Source organism: Sinohyriopsis cumingii, unplaced genomic scaffold (assembly GCF_028554795.1).
Source record: "Sinohyriopsis cumingii isolate HCF-2022 unplaced genomic scaffold, ASM2855479v2 utg004566l, whole genome shotgun sequence".
In the NCBI taxonomy this organism is placed as follows: Eukaryota; Metazoa; Mollusca; class Bivalvia; order Unionida; family Unionidae; genus Sinohyriopsis; species Sinohyriopsis cumingii.
The window spans coordinates 1900-25855 of NW_028316777.1; the positions used below are offsets into that span (position 1 = coordinate 1900).

Genomic DNA, 23956 nt, shown 5'->3' on the forward strand with positions numbered 1-23956 from the left:
ATTTGAATCTAACTTTGTACATGGTTACATATCCCACATGTACAAATATCCATCCATTTTAGAATGTTTGGGATCAAAAGTTCACATTCAGTACATCATATAGGCTGACATTTTACCTATAGTGAACCTGTAAAGCACATTTATGGCTATGTGCACTGAAAATATCCCAAAATGTTATTTTCATCATGAATATGCCTATGTATGGTAACATATTTCAATTTAGTACTCTGACAGAGTGCGGTATTGAAACATCAGCTGATATCTGATTCCATTCAATCAATGAGCTTAATAATTGGTAACCAACACTCTTCAAAATACCATATAAATGTTCAAATAGATAATTTGAATTATGTTTGCACATTTGATGTTAACAAGTACATTGTATATGTCCCACATATGCAAATTTCCATCCTTGTTTACAAGTTTTGGGGATGAGAATTTCACATTTAGCTGATGATATAGGATTTATTGGTACTTATAGTTGATTTTTATGACCACATTTGGCTGTATTCACTTGCAATATCCAAAATTGTTATTTCCCTCATGAATAGGAATGCTTATAGTAACACATTCTAATTTAGTATATTGTCACTTGACTTTCCTGTATACTGGTATGTAATAATGTTTACACCAATGATCAAACCTCACCGCCCCAACATTGCCTTAAACTTTATGATACATAGTCTACCTGATTAGTTATTTAACTTGTAAATGGCTAAATGTGCTTCTAGAAACCTCATATACTTTTAGGATGAATTTAACACTTTAATACATGGCCATTGCTTCACATTTCTGAGTGTCACTCTGTCAAGTTTAATATTTTCCCCCATGCTTGCAACCTTAATGTTAATTTGAAATCACCATATCTAACACATTTTAACTTCATTTACATAGATCTTACTGTTTTCTAGAATTAAGTGAAACATATTGTATCTTTTCAGGTCTAGCCTGGTATCTGGAACAAAGTGTTAGAGTTGGATTAGCTTGGAAGCTCTCCTGATTAGTCTGGTGGTAATAGCATGGTTTCATAAGGGCATGTGCAGTGTACTGCCATAAGTGACCAAGATTAGTTCATATCACCACACTGATACATGGCACCTCAAAGACATGGCTTAGGTTTTCATGAGAGAGATCAGCACCATTTTTCAGTAAGGTAGAACCTCCCTAGAAACTATTTTCCTATCCCATTGCCGCCTTTTGTTGTTATCGACATTGAAATGGAATGCATTTTTGCTATAAAACATGGTAATGGTCCCATTAGAACTTTAAATCTGAATGTGCTATTAGTTATGGAAACAACTGCCTAAGTACCTGACACAATAAATGTGGAACATAGCACCTGTCAGTGTTTCTTTAGTGTGTACACCTATATGCATCTGGACAGGCATATTGCGGTTTGCTGCCAAAATCACTACGAGCTATGATGCTTCACTACCCCTGGGGAAAATGTTATCAGTTATACAGACCCAAACTACCATTTGTTTTAAATATCATTCATTAGTCAACTTTTCTGTCTAAAATTTGTCAAACTGTGTTTTAAAACTTGTATGAAAATTTAAGTTTTCAATAAAATTTAGTTTTAAAATTTAAATGTTTATTTAATTTGCCATTAAAATTGAATTTATCAACATTTGTAATTTTCAAACATATTTTCAGACAGGGCTTATCTTGTATCACAATTAGGTTTTTACTGCATTGAAAAATTCCTATAATTAAGGAAGATATAGCAAATTTAGTTTTGGTTTCTCAAGAGCACTTGGACCAGAACTTGCACCTGTGGAACACCAGCACTACATACTTTCTGACAGGTGTCACATGTTTTCCTTGCAAGGAAATTCAAAAAGACTTCATGTATAAAGTTGAAATAGGTATAGCATGCAAATATAAAAGTTTGACTAAAATTGGTGTAAAACATGGAGCCTGTCAGGAATTACATCACAATTAATACTTCCAGTTCAGTACCCACGAATGTAGTTCTAGTCTATTTTTAGAACATTTTTTCCTCTCTCATTTTGATGGTGATAGAAGAGTTTTATTTATGCAGTTTTGGTAGGGATTTAAAGGTAACTGTTTATTCTTGATAATATGAGCTCAGGGTGTTGTTGTCTGTATGTATTTTGGCGACAGTGCACAGTGAGTAATAAGGCCTTGGTGATGATCCGGAAGTGAAATACGTGTTCTGGTTACATGCTGTTATGTTGAGAGTCAATGATCTAAAAAAAGAGCAGGTCAACCTTTGACAAGAACTTCACCGTGAAGTCATCTTTGAAGGTATTTTAGATTAACATATGATTTGCATTGATTGTCACACAGTGGAAAGGTCAGTACTGAGAAACAAATGTAGAGAACATATAGTAAAATTAATTGTGTACTATGTCCTGTAAGGGCAGTATTTGAGCAAAGTTTAAATTGGTATAAAATCTTTATTATTAAAGATAGACACATGAAATTTTAATATGTCATGTATATTGACTTTTAAAATATAAGAATGAAATTAAAAGTAAAAAATTAATTTTTATTTTAAAAAATTTAATAAAATTTTAAAAAAATTAAAAAAAAAAATTAAAAAACCCCTAAAATTCACATATATAATATTTTTGGGAATCATATTAAATGTTATCAGCATGTATGTATTCCTACACCATATAAAAGCTCCAATGTTGGATTTTTGTCACATTTTGTCAGAGAAAATATCTTTGTAGTCAAAATGAGACCTTCATTAAAAATACATGAAGACAAAATTATAATTTGTATTGGCCATTCAGACTATTTATTAGGGGTCCAATCAGTTAATTTATGTGTTTATGATGGGGTCACTTCCTGAGTAACAAACATCTGCTTGTATAGCCTTCAGTAATTGTTTATAAACATAGTTATAAGGTATTTAGTGAGAGGACAGCAATGAAAACTTTATACTAGAACCTACTCAAGTTCTCTACTAAATCATTTTAAACTGTCTGAGAATGAAATACAGGTCAAAGGGATAAAATATGCTTCCCCCAGGTATATTTACCCTTGGATGTAAGAAAAAAGCAAAATGATGTAAGTTGAATACAAAATGCATTCCATTTTATTGTTCAGTTAGGTTAAGATATTGATTGGTGTAGTGCGGCATTGTGGCCTATATGATGTTATGGGAATTCTAATGATCCATCTTGATTTATGCATTATTAATTACTAATACTATTTGTTAATTGACACTCTAAAGATTACATAAGAAGCATTCAAACAAATTATTTGAATCTAACTTTGTACATGGTTACATATCCCACATGTACAAATATCCATCCATTTTAGAATGTTTGGGATCAAAAGTTCACATTCAGTACATCATATAGGCTGACATTTTACCTATAGTGAACCTGTAAAGCACATTTATGGCTATGTGCACTGAAAATATCCCAAAATGTTATTTTCATCATGAATATGCCTATGTATGGTAACATATTTCAATTTAGTACTCTGACAGAGTGCGGTATTGAAACATCAGCTGATATCTGATTCCATTCAATCAATGAGCTTAATAATTGGTAACCAACACTCTTCAAAATACCATATAAATGTTCAAATAGATAATTTGAATTATGTTTGCACATTTGATGTTAACAAGTACATTGTATATGTCCCACATATGCAAATTTCCATCCTTGTTTACAAGTTTTGGGGATGAGAATTTCACATTTAGCTGATGATATAGGATTTATTGGTACTTATAGTTGATTTTTATGACCACATTTGGCTGTATTCACTTGCAATATCCAAAATTGTTATTTCCCTCATGAATAGGAATGCTTATAGTAACACATTCTAATTTAGTATATTGTCACTTGACTTTCCTGTATACTGGTATGTAATAATGTTTACACCAATGATCAAACCTCACCGCCCCAACATTGCCTTAAACTTTATGATACATAGTCTACCTGATTAGTTATTTAACTTGTAAATGGCTAAATGTGCTTCTAGAAACCTCATATACTTTTAGGATGAATTTAACACTTTAATACATGGCCATTGCTTCACATTTCTGAGTGTCACTCTGTCAAGTTTAATATTTTCCCCCATGCTTGCAACCTTAATGTTAATTTGAAATCACCATATCTAACACATTTTAACTTCATTTACATAGATCTTACTGTTTTCTAGAATTAAGTGAAACATATTGTATCTTTTCAGGTCTAGCCTGGTATCTGGAACAAAGTGTTAGAGTTGGATTAGCTTGGAAGCTCTCCTGATTAGTCTGGTGGTAATAGCATGGTTTCATAAGGGCATGTGCAGTGTACTGCCATAAGTGACCAAGATTAGTTCATATCACCACACTGATACATGGCACCTCAAAGACATGGCTTAGGTTTTCATGAGAGAGATCAGCACCATTTTTCAGTAAGGTAGAACCTCCCTAGAAACTATTTTCCTATCCCATTGCCGCCTTTTGTTGTTATCGACATTGAAATGGAATGCATTTTTGCTATAAAACATGGTAATGGTCCCATTAGAACTTTAAATCTGAATGTGCTATTAGTTATGGAAACAACTGCCTAAGTACCTGACACAATAAATGTGGAACATAGCACCTGTCAGTGTTTCTTTAGTGTGTACACCTATATGCATCTGGACAGGCATATTGCGGTTTGCTGCCAAAATCACTACGAGCTATGATGCTTCACTACCCCTGGGGAAAATGTTATCAGTTATACAGACCCAAACTACCATTTGTTTTAAATATCATTCATTAGTCAACTTTTCTGTCTAAAATTTGTCAAACTGTGTTTTAAAACTTGTATGAAAATTTAAGTTTTCAATAAAATTTAGTTTTTAAAATTTAAATGTTTATTTAATTTGCCATTAAAATTGAATTTATCAACATTTGTAATTTTCAAACATATTTTCAGACAGGGCTTATCTTGTATCACAATTAGGTTTTTACTGCATTGAAAAATTCCTATAATTAAGGAAGATATAGCAAATTTAGTTTTGGTTTCTCAAGAGCACTTGGACCAGAACTTGCACCCTGTGGAACACCAGCACTACATACTTTCTGACAGGTGTCACATGTTTTCCTTGCAAGGAAATTCAAAAAGACTTCATGTATAAAGTTGAAATAGGTATAGCATGCAAATATAAAAGTTTGACTAAAATTGGTGTAAAACATGGAGCCTGTCAGGAATTACATCACAATTAATACTTCCAGTTCAGTACCCACGAATGTAGTTCTAGTCTATTTTTAGAACATTTTTTCCTCTCTCATTTTGATGGTGATAGAAGAGTTTTATTTATGCAGTTTTGGTAGGGATTTAAAGGTAACTGTTTATTCTTGATAATATGAGCTCAGGGTGTTGTTGTCTGTATGTATTTTGGCGACAGTGCACAGTGAGTAATAAGGCCTTGGTGATGATCCGGAAGTGAAATACGTGTTCTGGTTACATGCTGTTATGTTGAGAGTCAATGATCTAAAAAAAGAGCAGGTCAACCTTTGACAAGAACTTCACCGTGAAGTCATCTTTGAAGGTATTTTAGATTAACATATGATTTGCATTGATTGTCACACAGTGGAAAGGTCAGTACTGAGAAACAAATGTAGAGAACATATAGTAAAATTAATTGTGTACTATGTCCTGTAAGGGCAGTATTTGAGCAAAGTTTAAATTGGTATAAAATCTTTATTATTAAAGATAGACACATGAAATTTTAATATGTCATGTATATTGACTTTTAAAATATAAGAATGAAATTAAAAGTAAAAAATTAATTTTTATTTTAAAAAATTTAATAAAATTTAAAAAAAATTAAAAAAAAAAATTAAAAAACCCCTAAAATTCACATATATAATATTTTTGGGAATCATATTAAATGTTATCAGCATGTATGTATTCCTACACCATATAAAAGCTCCAATGTTGGATTTTTGTCACATTTTGTCAGAGAAAATATCTTTGTAGTCAAAATGAGACCTTCATTAAAAATACATGAAGACAAAATTATAATTTGTATTGGCCATTCAGACTATTTATTAGGGGTCCAATCAGTTAATTTATGTGTTTATGATGGGGTCACTTCCTGAGTAACAAACATCTGCTTGTATAGCCTTCAGTAATTGTTTATAAACATAGTTATAAGGTATTTAGTGAGAGGACAGCAATGAAAACTTTATACTAGAACCTACTCAAGTTCTCTACTAAATCATTTTAAACTGTCTGAGAATGAAATACAGGTCAAAGGGATAAAATATGCTTCCCCCAGGTATATTTACCCTTGGATGTAAGAAAAAAGCAAAATGATGTAAGTTGAATACAAAATGCATTCCATTTTATTGTTCAGTTAGGTTAAGATATTGATTGGTGTAGTGCGGCATTGTGGCCTATATGATGTTATGGGAATTCTAATGATCCATCTTGATTTATGCATTATTAATTACTAATACTATTTGTTAATTGACACTCTAAAGATTACATAAGAAGCATTCAAACAAATTATTTGAATCTAACTTTGTACATGGTTACATATCCCACATGTACAAATATCCATCCATTTTAGAATGTTTGGGATCAAAAGTTCACATTCAGTACATCATATAGGCTGACATTTTACCTATAGTGAACCTGTAAAGCACATTTATGGCTATGTGCACTGAAAATATCCCAAAATGTTATTTTCATCATGAATATGCCTATGTATGGTAACATATTTCAATTTAGTACTCTGACAGAGTGCGGTATTGAAACATCAGCTGATATCTGATTCCATTCAATCAATGAGCTTAATAATTGGTAACCAACACTCTTCAAAATACCATATAAATGTTCAAATAGATAATTTGAATTATGTTTGCACATTTGATGTTAACAAGTACATTGTATATGTCCCACATATGCAAATTTCCATCCTTGTTTACAAGTTTTGGGGATGAGAATTTCACATTTAGCTGATGATATAGGATTTATTGGTACTTATAGTTGATTTTTATGACCACATTTGGCTGTATTCACTTGCAATATCCAAAATTGTTATTTCCCTCATGAATAGGAATGCTTATAGTAACACATTCTAATTTAGTATATTGTCACTTGACTTTCCTGTATACTGGTATGTAATAATGTTTACACCAATGATCAAACCTCACCGCCCCAACATTGCCTTAAACTTTATGATACATAGTCTACCTGATTAGTTATTTAACTTGTAAATGGCTAAATGTGCTTCTAGAAACCTCATATACTTTTAGGATGAATTTAACACTTTAATACATGGCCATTGCTTCACATTTCTGAGTGTCACTCTGTCAAGTTTAATATTTTCCCCCATGCTTGCAACCTTAATGTTAATTTGAAATCACCATATCTAACACATTTTAACTTCATTTACATAGATCTTACTGTTTTCTAGAATTAAGTGAAACATATTGTATCTTTTCAGGTCTAGCCTGGTATCTGGAACAAAGTGTTAGAGTTGGATTAGCTTGGAAGCTCTCCTGATTAGTCTGGTGGTAATAGCATGGTTTCATAAGGGCATGTGCAGTGTACTGCCATAAGTGACCAAGATTAGTTCATATCACCACACTGATACATGGCACCTCAAAGACATGGCTTAGGTTTTCATGAGAGAGATCAGCACCATTTTTCAGTAAGGTAGAACCTCCCTAGAAACTATTTTCCTATCCCATTGCCGCCTTTTGTTGTTATCGACATTGAAATGGAATGCATTTTTGCTATAAAACATGGTAATGGTCCCATTAGAACTTTAAATCTGAATGTGCTATTAGTTATGGAAACAACTGCCTAAGTACCTGACACAATAAATGTGGAACATAGCACCTGTCAGTGTTTCTTTAGTGTGTACACCTATATGCATCTGGACAGGCATATTGCGGTTTGCTGCCAAAATCACTACGAGCTATGATGCTTCACTACCCCTGGGGAAAATGTTATCAGTTATACAGACCCAAACTACCATTTGTTTTAAATATCATTCATTAGTCAACTTTTCTGTCTAAAATTTGTCAAACTGTGTTTTAAAACTTGTATGAAAATTTAAGTTTTCAATAAAATTTAGTTTTTAAAATTTAAATGTTTATTTAATTTGCCATTAAAATTGAATTTATCAACATTTGTAATTTTCAAACATATTTTCAGACAGGGCTTATCTTGTATCACAATTAGGTTTTTACTGCATTGAAAAATTCCTATAATTAAGGAAGATATAGCAAATTTAGTTTTGGTTTCTCAAGAGCACTTGGACCAGAACTTGCACCCTGTGGAACACCAGCACTACATACTTTCTGACAGGTGTCACATGTTTTCCTTGCAAGGAAATTCAAAAAGACTTCATGTATAAAGTTGAAATAGGTATAGCATGCAAATATAAAAGTTTGACTAAAATTGGTGTAAAACATGGAGCCTGTCAGGAATTACATCACAATTAATACTTCCAGTTCAGTACCCACGAATGTAGTTCTAGTCTATTTTTAGAACATTTTTTCCTCTCTCATTTTGATGGTGATAGAAGAGTTTTATTTATGCAGTTTTGGTAGGGATTTAAAGGTAACTGTTTATTCTTGATAATATGAGCTCAGGGTGTTGTTGTCTGTATGTATTTTGGCGACAGTGCACAGTGAGTAATAAGGCCTTGGTGATGATCCGGAAGTGAAATACGTGTTCTGGTTACATGCTGTTATGTTGAGAGTCAATGATCTAAAAAAAGAGCAGGTCAACCTTTGACAAGAACTTCACCGTGAAGTCATCTTTGAAGGTATTTTAGATTAACATATGATTTGCATTGATTGTCACACAGTGGAAAGGTCAGTACTGAGAAACAAATGTAGAGAACATATAGTAAAATTAATTGTGTACTATGTCCTGTAAGGGCAGTATTTGAGCAAAGTTTAAATTGGTATAAAATCTTTATTATTAAAGATAGACACATGAAATTTTAATATGTCATGTATATTGACTTTTAAAATATAAGAATGAAATTAAAAGTAAAAAATTAATTTTTATTTTAAAAAATTTAATAAAATTTAAAAAAAATTAAAAAAAAAAATTAAAAAACCCCTAAAATTCACATATATAATATTTTTGGGAATCATATTAAATGTTATCAGCATGTATGTATTCCTACACCATATAAAAGCTCCAATGTTGGATTTTTGTCACATTTTGTCAGAGAAAATATCTTTGTAGTCAAAATGAGACCTTCATTAAAAATACATGAAGACAAAATTATAATTTGTATTGGCCATTCAGACTATTTATTAGGGGTCCAATCAGTTAATTTATGTGTTTATGATGGGGTCACTTCCTGAGTAACAAACATCTGCTTGTATAGCCTTCAGTAATTGTTTATAAACATAGTTATAAGGTATTTAGTGAGAGGACAGCAATGAAAACTTTATACTAGAACCTACTCAAGTTCTCTACTAAATCATTTTAAACTGTCTGAGAATGAAATACAGGTCAAAGGGATAAAATATGCTTCCCCCAGGTATATTTACCCTTGGATGTAAGAAAAAAGCAAAATGATGTAAGTTGAATACAAAATGCATTCCATTTTATTGTTCAGTTAGGTTAAGATATTGATTGGTGTAGTGCGGCATTGTGGCCTATATGATGTTATGGGAATTCTAATGATCCATCTTGATTTATGCATTATTAATTACTAATACTATTTGTTAATTGACACTCTAAAGATTACATAAGAAGCATTCAAACAAATTATTTGAATCTAACTTTGTACATGGTTACATATCCCACATGTACAAATATCCATCCATTTTAGAATGTTTGGGATCAAAAGTTCACATTCAGTACATCATATAGGCTGACATTTTACCTATAGTGAACCTGTAAAGCACATTTATGGCTATGTGCACTGAAAATATCCCAAAATGTTATTTTCATCATGAATATGCCTATGTATGGTAACATATTTCAATTTAGTACTCTGACAGAGTGCGGTATTGAAACATCAGCTGATATCTGATTCCATTCAATCAATGAGCTTAATAATTGGTAACCAACACTCTTCAAAATACCATATAAATGTTCAAATAGATAATTTGAATTATGTTTGCACATTTGATGTTAACAAGTACATTGTATATGTCCCACATATGCAAATTTCCATCCTTGTTTACAAGTTTTGGGGATGAGAATTTCACATTTAGCTGATGATATAGGATTTATTGGTACTTATAGTTGATTTTTATGACCACATTTGGCTGTATTCACTTGCAATATCCAAAATTGTTATTTCCCTCATGAATAGGAATGCTTATAGTAACACATTCTAATTTAGTATATTGTCACTTGACTTTCCTGTATACTGGTATGTAATAATGTTTACACCAATGATCAAACCTCACCGCCCCAACATTGCCTTAAACTTTATGATACATAGTCTACCTGATTAGTTATTTAACTTGTAAATGGCTAAATGTGCTTCTAGAAACCTCATATACTTTTAGGATGAATTTAACACTTTAATACATGGCCATTGCTTCACATTTCTGAGTGTCACTCTGTCAAGTTTAATATTTTCCCCCATGCTTGCAACCTTAATGTTAATTTGAAATCACCATATCTAACACATTTTAACTTCATTTACATAGATCTTACTGTTTTCTAGAATTAAGTGAAACATATTGTATCTTTTCAGGTCTAGCCTGGTATCTGGAACAAAGTGTTAGAGTTGGATTAGCTTGGAAGCTCTCCTGATTAGTCTGGTGGTAATAGCATGGTTTCATAAGGGCATGTGCAGTGTACTGCCATAAGTGACCAAGATTAGTTCATATCACCACACTGATACATGGCACCTCAAAGACATGGCTTAGGTTTTCATGAGAGAGATCAGCACCATTTTTCAGTAAGGTAGAACCTCCCTAGAAACTATTTTCCTATCCCATTGCCGCCTTTTGTTGTTATCGACATTGAAATGGAATGCATTTTTGCTATAAAACATGGTAATGGTCCCATTAGAACTTTAAATCTGAATGTGCTATTAGTTATGGAAACAACTGCCTAAGTACCTGACACAATAAATGTGGAACATAGCACCTGTCAGTGTTTCTTTAGTGTGTACACCTATATGCATCTGGACAGGCATATTGCGGTTTGCTGCCAAAATCACTACGAGCTATGATGCTTCACTACCCCTGGGGAAAATGTTATCAGTTATACAGACCCAAACTACCATTTGTTTTAAATATCATTCATTAGTCAACTTTTCTGTCTAAAATTTGTCAAACTGTGTTTTAAAACTTGTATGAAAATTTAAGTTTTCAATAAAATTTAGTTTTTAAAATTTAAATGTTTATTTAATTTGCCATTAAAATTGAATTTATCAACATTTGTAATTTTCAAACATATTTTCAGACAGGGCTTATCTTGTATCACAATTAGGTTTTTACTGCATTGAAAAATTCCTATAATTAAGGAAGATATAGCAAATTTAGTTTTGGTTTCTCAAGAGCACTTGGACCAGAACTTGCACCCTGTGGAACACCAGCACTACATACTTTCTGACAGGTGTCACATGTTTTCCTTGCAAGGAAATTCAAAAAGACTTCATGTATAAAGTTGAAATAGGTATAGCATGCAAATATAAAAGTTTGACTAAAATTGGTGTAAAACATGGAGCCTGTCAGGAATTACATCACAATTAATACTTCCAGTTCAGTACCCACGAATGTAGTTCTAGTCTATTTTTAGAACATTTTTTCCTCTCTCATTTTGATGGTGATAGAAGAGTTTTATTTATGCAGTTTTGGTAGGGATTTAAAGGTAACTGTTTATTCTTGATAATATGAGCTCAGGGTGTTGTTGTCTGTATGTATTTTGGCGACAGTGCACAGTGAGTAATAAGGCCTTGGTGATGATCCGGAAGTGAAATACGTGTTCTGGTTACATGCTGTTATGTTGAGAGTCAATGATCTAAAAAAAGAGCAGGTCAACCTTTGACAAGAACTTCACCGTGAAGTCATCTTTGAAGGTATTTTAGATTAACATATGATTTGCATTGATTGTCACACAGTGGAAAGGTCAGTACTGAGAAACAAATGTAGAGAACATATAGTAAAATTAATTGTGTACTATGTCCTGTAAGGGCAGTATTTGAGCAAAGTTTAAATTGGTATAAAATCTTTATTATTAAAGATAGACACATGAAATTTTAATATGTCATGTATATTGACTTTTAAAATATAAGAATGAAATTAAAAGTAAAAAATTAATTTTTATTTTAAAAAATTTAATAAAATTTAAAAAAAATTAAAAAAAAAAATTAAAAAACCCCTAAAATTCACATATATAATATTTTTGGGAATCATATTAAATGTTATCAGCATGTATGTATTCCTACACCATATAAAAGCTCCAATGTTGGATTTTTGTCACATTTTGTCAGAGAAAATATCTTTGTAGTCAAAATGAGACCTTCATTAAAAATACATGAAGACAAAATTATAATTTGTATTGGCCATTCAGACTATTTATTAGGGGTCCAATCAGTTAATTTATGTGTTTATGATGGGGTCACTTCCTGAGTAACAAACATCTGCTTGTATAGCCTTCAGTAATTGTTTATAAACATAGTTATAAGGTATTTAGTGAGAGGACAGCAATGAAAACTTTATACTAGAACCTACTCAAGTTCTCTACTAAATCATTTTAAACTGTCTGAGAATGAAATACAGGTCAAAGGGATAAAATATGCTTCCCCCAGGTATATTTACCCTTGGATGTAAGAAAAAAGCAAAATGATGTAAGTTGAATACAAAATGCATTCCATTTTATTGTTCAGTTAGGTTAAGATATTGATTGGTGTAGTGCGGCATTGTGGCCTATATGATGTTATGGGAATTCTAATGATCCATCTTGATTTATGCATTATTAATTACTAATACTATTTGTTAATTGACACTCTAAAGATTACATAAGAAGCATTCAAACAAATTATTTGAATCTAACTTTGTACATGGTTACATATCCCACATGTACAAATATCCATCCATTTTAGAATGTTTGGGATCAAAAGTTCACATTCAGTACATCATATAGGCTGACATTTTACCTATAGTGAACCTGTAAAGCACATTTATGGCTATGTGCACTGAAAATATCCCAAAATGTTATTTTCATCATGAATATGCCTATGTATGGTAACATATTTCAATTTAGTACTCTGACAGAGTGCGGTATTGAAACATCAGCTGATATCTGATTCCATTCAATCAATGAGCTTAATAATTGGTAACCAACACTCTTCAAAATACCATATAAATGTTCAAATAGATAATTTGAATTATGTTTGCACATTTGATGTTAACAAGTACATTGTATATGTCCCACATATGCAAATTTCCATCCTTGTTTACAAGTTTTGGGGATGAGAATTTCACATTTAGCTGATGATATAGGATTTATTGGTACTTATAGTTGATTTTTATGACCACATTTGGCTGTATTCACTTGCAATATCCAAAATTGTTATTTCCCTCATGAATAGGAATGCTTATAGTAACACATTCTAATTTAGTATATTGTCACTTGACTTTCCTGTATACTGGTATGTAATAATGTTTACACCAATGATCAAACCTCACCGCCCCAACATTGCCTTAAACTTTATGATACATAGTCTACCTGATTAGTTATTTAACTTGTAAATGGCTAAATGTGCTTCTAGAAACCTCATATACTTTTAGGATGAATTTAACACTTTAATACATGGCCATTGCTTCACATTTCTGAGTGTCACTCTGTCAAGTTTAATATTTTCCCCCATGCTTGCAACCTTAATGTTAATTTGAAATCACCATATCTAACACATTTTAACTTCATTTACATAGATCTTACTGTTTTCTAGAATTAAGTGAAACATATTGTATCTTTTCAGGTCTAGCCTGGTATCTGGAACAAAGTGTTAGAGTTGGATTAGCTTGGAAGCTCTCCTGATTAGTCTGGTGGTAATAGCATGGTTTCATAAGGGCATGTGCAGTGTACTGCCATAAGTGACCAAGATTAGTTCATATCACCACACTGATACATGGCACCTCAAAGACATGGCTTAGGTTTTCATGAGAGAGATCAGCACCATTTTTCAGTAAGGTAGAACCTCCCTAGAAACTATTTTCCTATCCCATTGCCGCCTTTTGTTGTTATCGACATTGAAATGGAATGCATTTTTGCTATAAAACATGGTAATGGTCCCATTAGAACTTTAAATCTGAATGTGCTATTAGTTATGGAAACAACTGCCTAAGTACCTGACACAATAAATGTGGAACATAGCACCTGTCAGTGTTTCTTTAGTGTGTACACCTATATGCATCTGGACAGGCATATTGCGGTTTGCTGCCAAAATCACTACGAGCTATGATGCTTCACTACCCCTGGGGAAAATGTTATCAGTTATACAGACCCAAACTACCATTTGTTTTAAATATCATTCATTAGTCAACTTTTCTGTCTAAAATTTGTCAAACTGTGTTTTAAAACTTGTATGAAAATTTAAGTTTTCAATAAAATTTAGTTTTTAAAATTTAAATGTTTATTTAATTTGCCATTAAAATTGAATTTATCAACATTTGTAATTTTCAAACATATTTTCAGACAGGGCTTATCTTGTATCACAATTAGGTTTTTACTGCATTGAAAAATTCCTATAATTAAGGAAGATATAGCAAATTTAGTTTTGGTTTCTCAAGAGCACTTGGACCAGAACTTGCACCCTGTGGAACACCAGCACTACATACTTTCTGACAGGTGTCACATGTTTTCCTTGCAAGGAAATTCAAAAAGACTTCATGTATAAAGTTGAAATAGGTATAGCATGCAAATATAAAAGTTTGACTAAAATTGGTGTAAAACATGGAGCCTGTCAGGAATTACATCACAATTAATACTTCCAGTTCAGTACCCACGAATGTAGTTCTAGTCTATTTTTAGAACATTTTTTCCTCTCTCATTTTGATGGTGATAGAAGAGTTTTATTTATGCAGTTTTGGTAGGGATTTAAAGGTAACTGTTTATTCTTGATAATATGAGCTCAGGGTGTTGTTGTCTGTATGTATTTTGGCGACAGTGCACAGTGAGTAATAAGGCCTTGGTGATGATCCGGAAGTGAAATACGTGTTCTGGTTACATGCTGTTATGTTGAGAGTCAATGATCTAAAAAAAGAGCAGGTCAACCTTTGACAAGAACTTCACCGTGAAGTCATCTTTGAAGGTATTTTAGATTAACATATGATTTGCATTGATTGTCACACAGTGGAAAGGTCAGTACTGAGAAACAAATGTAGAGAACATATAGTAAAATTAATTGTGTACTATGTCCTGTAAGGGCAGTATTTGAGCAAAGTTTAAATTGGTATAAAATCTTTATTATTAAAGATAGACACATGAAATTTTAATATGTCATGTATATTGACTTTTAAAATATAAGAATGAAATTAAAAGTAAAAAATTAATTTTTATTTTAAAAAATTTAATAAAATTTAAAAAAAAATTAAAAAAAAAAATTAAAAAACCCCTAAAATTCACATATATAATATTTTTGGGAATCATATTAAATGTTATCAGCATGTATGTATTCCTACACCATATAAAAGCTCCAATGTTGGATTTTTGTCACATTTTGTCAGAGAAAATATCTTTGTAGTCAAAATGAGACCTTCATTAAAAATACATGAAGACAAAATTATAATTTGTATTGGCCATTCAGACTATTTATTAGGGGTCCAATCAGTTAATTTATGTGTTTATGATGGGGTCACTTCCTGAGTAACAAACATCTGCTTGTATAGCCTTCAGTAATTGTTTATAAACATAGTTATAAGGTATTTAGTGAGAGGACAGCAATGAAAACTTTATACTAGAACCTACTCAAGTTCTCTACTAAATCATTTTAAACTGTCTGAGAATGAAATACAGGTCAAAGGGATAAAATATGCTTCCCCCAGGTATATTTACCCTTGGATGTAAGAAAAAAGCAAAATGATGTAAGTTGAATACAAAATGCATTCCATTTTATTGTTCAGTTAGGTTAAGATATTGATTGGTGTAGTGCGGCATTGTGGCCTATATGATGTTATGGGAATTCTAATGATCCATCTTGATTTATGCATTATTAATTACTAATACTATTTGTTAATTGACACTCTAAAGATTACATAAGAAGCATTCAAACAAATTATTTGAATCTAACTTTGTACATGGTTACATATCCCACATGTACAAATATCCATCCATTTTAGAATGTTTGGGATCAAAAGTTCACATTCAGTACATCATATAGGCTGACATTTTACCTATAGTGAACCTGTAAAGCACATTTATGGCTATGTGCACTGAAAATATCCCAAAATGTTATTTTCATCATGAATATGCCTATGTATGGTAACATATTTCAATTTAGTACTCTGACAGAGTGCGGTATTGAAACATCAGCTGATATCTGATTCCATTCAATCAATGAGCTTAATAATTGGTAACCAACACTCTTCAAAATACCATATAAATGTTCAAATAGATAATTTGAATTATGTTTGCACATTTGATGTTAACAAGTATATTGTATATGTCCCACATATGCAAATTTCCATCCTTGTTTACAAGTTTTGGGGATGAGAATTTCACATTTAGCTGATGATATAGGATTTATTGGTACTTATAGTTGATTTTTATGACCACATTTGGCTGTATTCACTTGCAATATCCAAAATTGTTATTTCCCTCATGAATAGGAATGCTTATAGTAACACATTCTAATTTAGTATATTGTCACTTGACTTTCCTGTATACTGGTATGTAATAATGTTTACACCAATGATCAAACCTCACCGCCCCAACATTGCCTTAAACTTTATGATACATAGTCTACCTGATTAGTTATTTAACTTGTAAATGGCTAAATGTGCTTCTAGAAACCTCATATACTTTTAGGATGAATTTAACACTTTAATACATGGCCATTGCTTCACATTTCTGAGTGTCACTCTGTCAAGTTTAATATTTTCCCCCATGCTTGCAACCTTAATGTTAATTTGAAATCACCATATCTAACACATTTTAACTTCATTTACATAGATCTTACTGTTTTCTAGAATTAAGTGAAACATATTGTATCTTTTCAGGTCTAGCCTGGTATCTGGAACAAAGTGTTAGAGTTGGATTAGCTTGGAAGCTCTCCTGATTAGTCTGGTGGTAATAGCATGGTTTCATAAGGGCATGTGCAGTGTACTGCCATAAGTGACCAAGATTAGTTCATATCACCACACTGATACATGGCACCTCAAAGACATGGCTTAGGTTTTCATGAGAGAGATCAGCACCATTTTTCAGTAAGGTAGAACCTCCCTAGAAACTATTTTCCTATCCCATTGCCGCCTTTTGTTGTTATCGACATTGAAATGGAATGCATTTTTGCTATAAAACATGGTAATGGTCCCATTAGAACTTTAAATCTGAATGTGCTATTAGTTATGGAAACAACTGCCTAAGTACCTGACACAATAAATGTGGAACATAGCACCTGTCAGTGTTTCTTTAGTGTGTACACCTATATGCATCTGGACAGGCATATTGCGGTTTGCTGCCAAAATCACTACGAGCTATGATGCTTCACTACCCCTGGGGAAAATGTTATCAGTTATACAGACCCAAACTACCATTTGTTTTAAATATCATTCATTAGTCAACTTTTCTGTCTAAAATTTGTCAAACTGTGTTTTAAAACTTGTATGAAAATTTAAGTTTTCAATAAAATTTAGTTTTTAAAATTTAAATGTTTATTTAATTTGCCATTAAAATTGAATTTATCAACATTTGTAATTTTCAAACATATTTTCAGACAGGGCTTATCTTGTATCACAATTAGGTTTTTACTGCATTGAAAAATTCCTATAATTAAGGAAGATATAGCAAATTTAGTTTTGGTTTCTCAAGAGCACTTGGACCAGAACTTGCACCCTGTGGAACACCAGCACTACATACTTTCTGACAGGTGTCACATGTTTTCCTTGCAAGGAAATTCAAAAAGACTTCATGTATAAAGTTGAAATAGGTATAGCATGCAAATATAAAAGTTTGACTAAAATTGGTGTAAAACATGGAGCCTGTCAGGAATTACATCACAATTAATACTTCCAGTTCAGTACCCACGAATGTAGTTCTAGTCTATTTTTAGAACATTTTTTCCTCTCTCATTTTGATGGTGATAGAAGAGTTTTATTTATGCAGTTTTGGTAGGGATTTAAAGGTAACTGTTTATTCTTGATAATATGAGCTCAGGGTGTTGTTGTCTGTATGTATTTTGGCGACAGTGCACAGTGAGTAATAAGGCCTTGGTGATGATCCGGAAGTGAAATACGTGTTCTGGTTACATGCTGTTATGTTGAGAGTCAATGATCTAAAAAAAGAGCAGGTCAACCTTTGACAAGAACTTCACCGTGAAGTCATCTTTGAAGGTATTTTAGATTAACATATGATTTGCATTGATTGTCACACAGTGGAAAGGTCAGTACTGAGAAACAAATGTAGAGAACATATAGTAAAATTAATTGTGTACTATGTCCTGTAAGGGCAGTATTTGAGCAAAGTTTAAATTGGTATAAAATCTTTATTATTAAAGATAGACACATGAAATTTTAATATGTCATGTATATTGACTTTTAAAATATAAGAATGAAATTAAAAGTAAAAAATTAATTTTTATTTTAAAAAATTTAATAAAATTTAAAAAAAATTAAAAAAAAAAATTAAAAAACCCCTAAAATTCACATATATAATATTTTTGGGAATCATATTAAATGTTATCAGCATGTATGTATTCCTACACCATATAAAAGCTCCAATGTTGGATTTTTGTCACATTTTGTCAGAGAAAATATCTTTGTAGTCAAAATGAGACCTTCATTAAAAATACATGAAGACAAAATTATAATTTGTATTGGCCATTCAGACTATTTATTAGGGGTCCAATCAGTTAATTTATGTGTTTATGATGGGGTCACTTCCTGAGTAACAAACATCTGCTTGTATAGCCTTCAGTAATTGTTTATAAACATAGTTATAAGGTATTTAGTGAGAGGACAGCAATGAAAACTTTATACTAGAACCTACTCAAGTTCTCTACTAAATCATTTTAAACTGTCTGAGAATGAAATACAGGTCAAAGGGATAAAATATGCTTCCCCCAGGTATATTTACCCTTGGATGTAAGAAAAAAGCAAAATGATGTAAGTTGAATACAAAATGCATTCCATTTTATTGTTCAGTTAGGTTAAGATATTGATTGGTGTAGTGCGGCATTGTGGCCTATATGATGTTATGGGAATTCTAATGATCCATCTTGATTTATGCATTATTAATTACTAATACTATTTGTTAATTGACACTCTAAAGATTACATAAGAAGCATTCAAACAAATTATTTGAATCTAACTTTGTACATGGTTACATATCCCACATGTACAAATATCCATCCATTTTAGAATGTTTGGGATCAAAAGTTCACATTCAGTACATCATATAGGCTGACATTTTACCTATAGTGAACCTGTAAAGCACATTTATGGCTATGTGCACTGAAAATATCCCAAAATGTTATTTTCATCATGAATATGCCTATGTATGGTAACATATTTCAATTTAGTACTCTGACAGAGTGCGGTATTGAAACATCAGCTGATATCTGATTCCATTCAATCAATGAGCTTAATAATTGGTAACCAACACTCTTCAAAATACCATATAAATGTTCAAATAGATAATTTGAATTATGTTTGCACATTTGATGTTAACAAGTACATTGTATATGTCCCACATATGCAAATTTCCATCCTTGTTTACAAGTTTTGGGGATGAGAATTTCACATTTAGCTGATGATATAGGATTTATTGGTACTTATAGTTGATTTTTATGACCACATTTGGCTGTATTCACTTGCAATATCCAAAATTGTTATTTCCCTCATGAATAGGAATGCTTATAGTAACACATTCTAATTTAGTATATTGTCACTTGACTTTCCTGTATACTGGTATGTAATAATGTTTACACCAATGATCAAACCTCACCGCCCCAACATTGCCTTAAACTTTATGATACATAGTCTACCTGATTAGTTATTTAACTTGTAAATGGCTAAATGTGCTTCTAGAAACCTCATATACTTTTAGGATGAATTTAACACTTTAATACATGGCCATTGCTTCACATTTCTGAGTGTCACTCTGTCAAGTTTAATATTTTCCCCCATGCTTGCAACCTTAATGTTAATTTGAAATCACCATATCTAACACATTTTAACTTCATTTACATAGATCTTACTGTTTTCTAGAATTAAGTGAAACATATTGTATCTTTTCAGGTCTAGCCTGGTATCTGGAACAAAGTGTTAGAGTTGGATTAGCTTGGAAGCTCTCCTGATTAGTCTGGTGGTAATAGCATGGTTTCATAAGGGCATGTGCAGTGTACTGCCATAAGTGACCAAGATTAGTTCATATCACCACACTGATACATGGCACCTCAAAGACATGGCTTAGGTTTTCATGAGAGAGATCAGCACCATTTTTCAGTAAGGTAGAACCTCCCTAGAAACTATTTTCCTATCCCATTGCCGCCTTTTGTTGTTATCGACATTGAAATGGAATGCATTTTTGCTATAAAACATGGTAATGGTCCCATTAGAACTTTAAATCTGAATGTGCTATTAGTTATGGAAACAACTGCCTAAGTACCTGACACAATAAATGTGGAACATAGCACCTGTCAGTGTTTCTTTAGTGTGTACACCTATATGCATCTGGACAGGCATATTGCGGTTTGCTGCCAAAATCACTACGAGCTATGATGCTTCACTACCCCTGGGGAAAATGTTATCAGTTATACAGACCCAAACTACCATTTGTTTTAAATATCATTCATTAGTCAACTTTTCTGTCTAAAATTTGTCAAACTGTGTTTTAAAACTTGTATGAAAATTTAAGTTTTCAATAAAATTTAGTTTTTAAAATTTAAATGTTTATTTAATTTGCCATTAAAATTGAATTTATCAACATTTGTAATTTTCAAACATATTTTCAGACAGGGCTTATCTTGTATCACAATTAGGTTTTTACTGCATTGAAAAATTCCTATAATTAAGGAAGATATAGCAAATTTAGTTTTGGTTTCTCAAGAGCACTTGGACCAGAACTTGCACCCTGTGGAACACCAGCACTACATACTTTCTGACAGGTGTCACATGTTTTCCTTGCAAGGAAATTCAAAAAGACTTCATGTATAAAGTTGAAATAGGTATAGCATGCAAATATAAAAGTTTGACTAAAATTGGTGTAAAACATGGAGCCTGTCAGGAATTACATCACAATTAATACTTCCAGTTCAGTACCCACGAATGTAGTTCTAGTCTATTTTTAGAACATTTTTTCCTCTCTCATTTTGATGGTGATAGAAGAGTTTTATTTATGCAGTTTTGGTAGGGATTTAAAGGTAACTGTTTATTCTTGATAATATGAGCTCAGGGTGTTGTTGTCTGTATGTATTTTGGCGACAGTGCACAGTGAGTAATAAGGCCTTGGTGATGATCCGGAAGTGAAATACGTGTTCTGGTTACATGCTGTTATGTTGAGAGTCAATGATCTAAAAAAAGAGCAGGTCAACCTTTGACAAGAACTTCACCGTGAAGTCATCTTTGAAGGTATTTTAGATTAACATATGATTTGCATTGATTGTCACACAGTGGAAAGGTCAGTACTGAGAAACAAATGTAGAGAACATATAGTAAAATTAATTGTGTACTATGTCCTGTAAGGGCAGTATTTGAGCAAAGTTTAAATTGGTATAAAATCTTTATTATTAAAGATAGACACATGAAATTTTAATATGTCATGTATATTGACTTTTAAAATATAAGAATGAAATTAAAAGTAAAAAATTAATTTTTATTTTAAAAAATTTAATAAAATTTAAAAAAAATTAAAAAAAAAAATTAAAAAACCCCTAAAATTCACATATATAATATTTTTGGGAATCATATTAAATGTTATCAGCATGTATGTATTCCTACACCATATAAAAGCTCCAATGTTGGATTTTTGTCACATTTTGTCAGAGAAAATATCTTTGTAGTCAAAATGAGACCTTCATTAAAAATACATGAAGACAAAATTATAATTTGTATTGGCCATTCAGACTATTTATTAGGGGTCCAATCAGTTAATTTATGTGTTTATGATGGGGTCACTTCCTGAGTAACAAACATCTGCTTGTATAGCCTTCAGTAATTGTTTATAAACATAGTTATAAGGTATTTAGTGAGAGGACAGCAATGAAAACTTTATACTAGAACCTACTCAAGTTCTCTACTAAATCATTTTAAACTGTCTGAGAATGAAATACAGGTCAAAGGGATAAAATATGCTTCCCCCAGGTATATTTACCCTTGGATGTAAGAAAAAAGCAAAATGATGTAAGTTGAATACAAAATGCATTCCATTTTATTGTTCAGTTAGGTTAAGATATTGATTGGTGTAGTGCGGCATTGTGGCCTATATGATGTTATGGGAATTCTAATGATCCATCTTGATTTATGCATTATTAATTACTAATACTATTTGTTAATTGACACTCTAAAGATTACATAAGAAGCATTCAAACAAATTATTTGAATCTAACTTTGTACATGGTTACATATCCCACATGTACAAATATCCATCCATTTTAGAATGTTTGGGATCAAAAGTTCACATTCAGTACATCATATAGGCTGACATTTTACCTATAGTGAACCTGTAAAGCACATTTATGGCTATGTGCACTGAAAATATCCCAAAATGTTATTTTCATCATGAATATGCCTATGTATGGTAACATATTTCAATTTAGTACTCTGACAGAGTGCGGTATTGAAACATCAGCTGATATCTGATTCCATTCAATCAATGAGCTTAATAATTGGTAACCAACACTCTTCAAAATACCATATAAATGTTCAAATAGATAATTTGAATTATGTTTGCACATTTGATGTTAACAAGTACATTGTATATGTCCCACATATGCAAATTTCCATCCTTGTTTACAAGTTTTGGGGATGAGAATTTCACATTTAGCTGATGATATAGGATTTATTGGTACTTATAGTTGATTTTTATGACCACATTTGGCTGTATTCACTTGCAATATCCAAAATTGTTATTTCCCTCATGAATAGGAATGCTTATAGTAACACATTCTAATTTAGTATATTGTCACTTGACTTTCCTGTATACTGGTATGTAATAATGTTTACACCAATGATCAAACCTCACCGCCCCAACATTGCCTTAAACTTTATGATACATAGTCTACCTGATTAGTTATTTAACTTGTAAATGGCTAAATGTGCTTCTAGAAACCTCATATACTTTTAGGATGAATTTAACACTTTAATACATGGCCATTGCTTCACATTTCTGAGTGTCACTCTGTCAAGTTTAATATTTTCCCCCATGCTTGCAACCTTAATGTTAATTTGAAATCACCATATCTAACACATTTTAACTTCATTTACATAGATCTTACTGTTTTCTAGAATTAAGTGAAACATATTGTATCTTTTCAGGTCTAGCCTGGTATCTGGAACAAAGTGTTAGAGTTGGATTAGCTTGGAAGCTCTCCTGATTAGTCTGGTGGTAATAGCATGGTTTCATAAGGGCATGTGCAGTGTACTGCCATAAGTGACCAAGATTAGTTCATATCACCACACTGATACATGGCACCTCAAAGACATGGCTTAGGTTTTCATGAGAGAGATCAGCACCATTTTTCAGTAAGGTAGAACCTCCCTAGAAACTATTTTCCTATCCCATTGCCGCCTTTTGTTGTTATCGACATTGAAATGGAATGCATTTTTGCTATAAAACATGGTAATGGTCCCATTAGAACTTTAAATCTGAATGTGCTATTAGTTATGGAAACA

General features: G+C 31.9%; 1 long non-coding RNA gene across 11 annotated transcripts in view; it reads left to right on the top strand.

The window, feature by feature from the left end:
- The first annotated feature begins 222 nt into the window (after positions 1-222).
- Positions 223-23956, top strand: part of LOC149769142 (uncharacterized) — a 30579-nt gene continuing 6845 nt past the window's right edge. For 3 of the 11 annotated variants that reach the window (XR_016419406.1, XR_016419416.1, XR_016419405.1), the window contains exons 1-8: positions 223-1153; positions 4177-4388; positions 7414-7625; positions 10651-10862; positions 13888-14099; positions 17126-17337; positions 20363-20574; positions 23600-23811. This is a non-coding gene — a long non-coding RNA (uncharacterized LOC149769142). The remainder of the gene's footprint in view (positions 1154-4176; positions 4389-7413; positions 7626-10650; positions 10863-13887; positions 14100-17125; positions 17338-20362; positions 20575-23599; positions 23812-23956) is intronic. The other 8 variants (XR_016419415.1, XR_016419413.1, XR_016419412.1 and 5 more) reach the window with 8 other exon arrangements.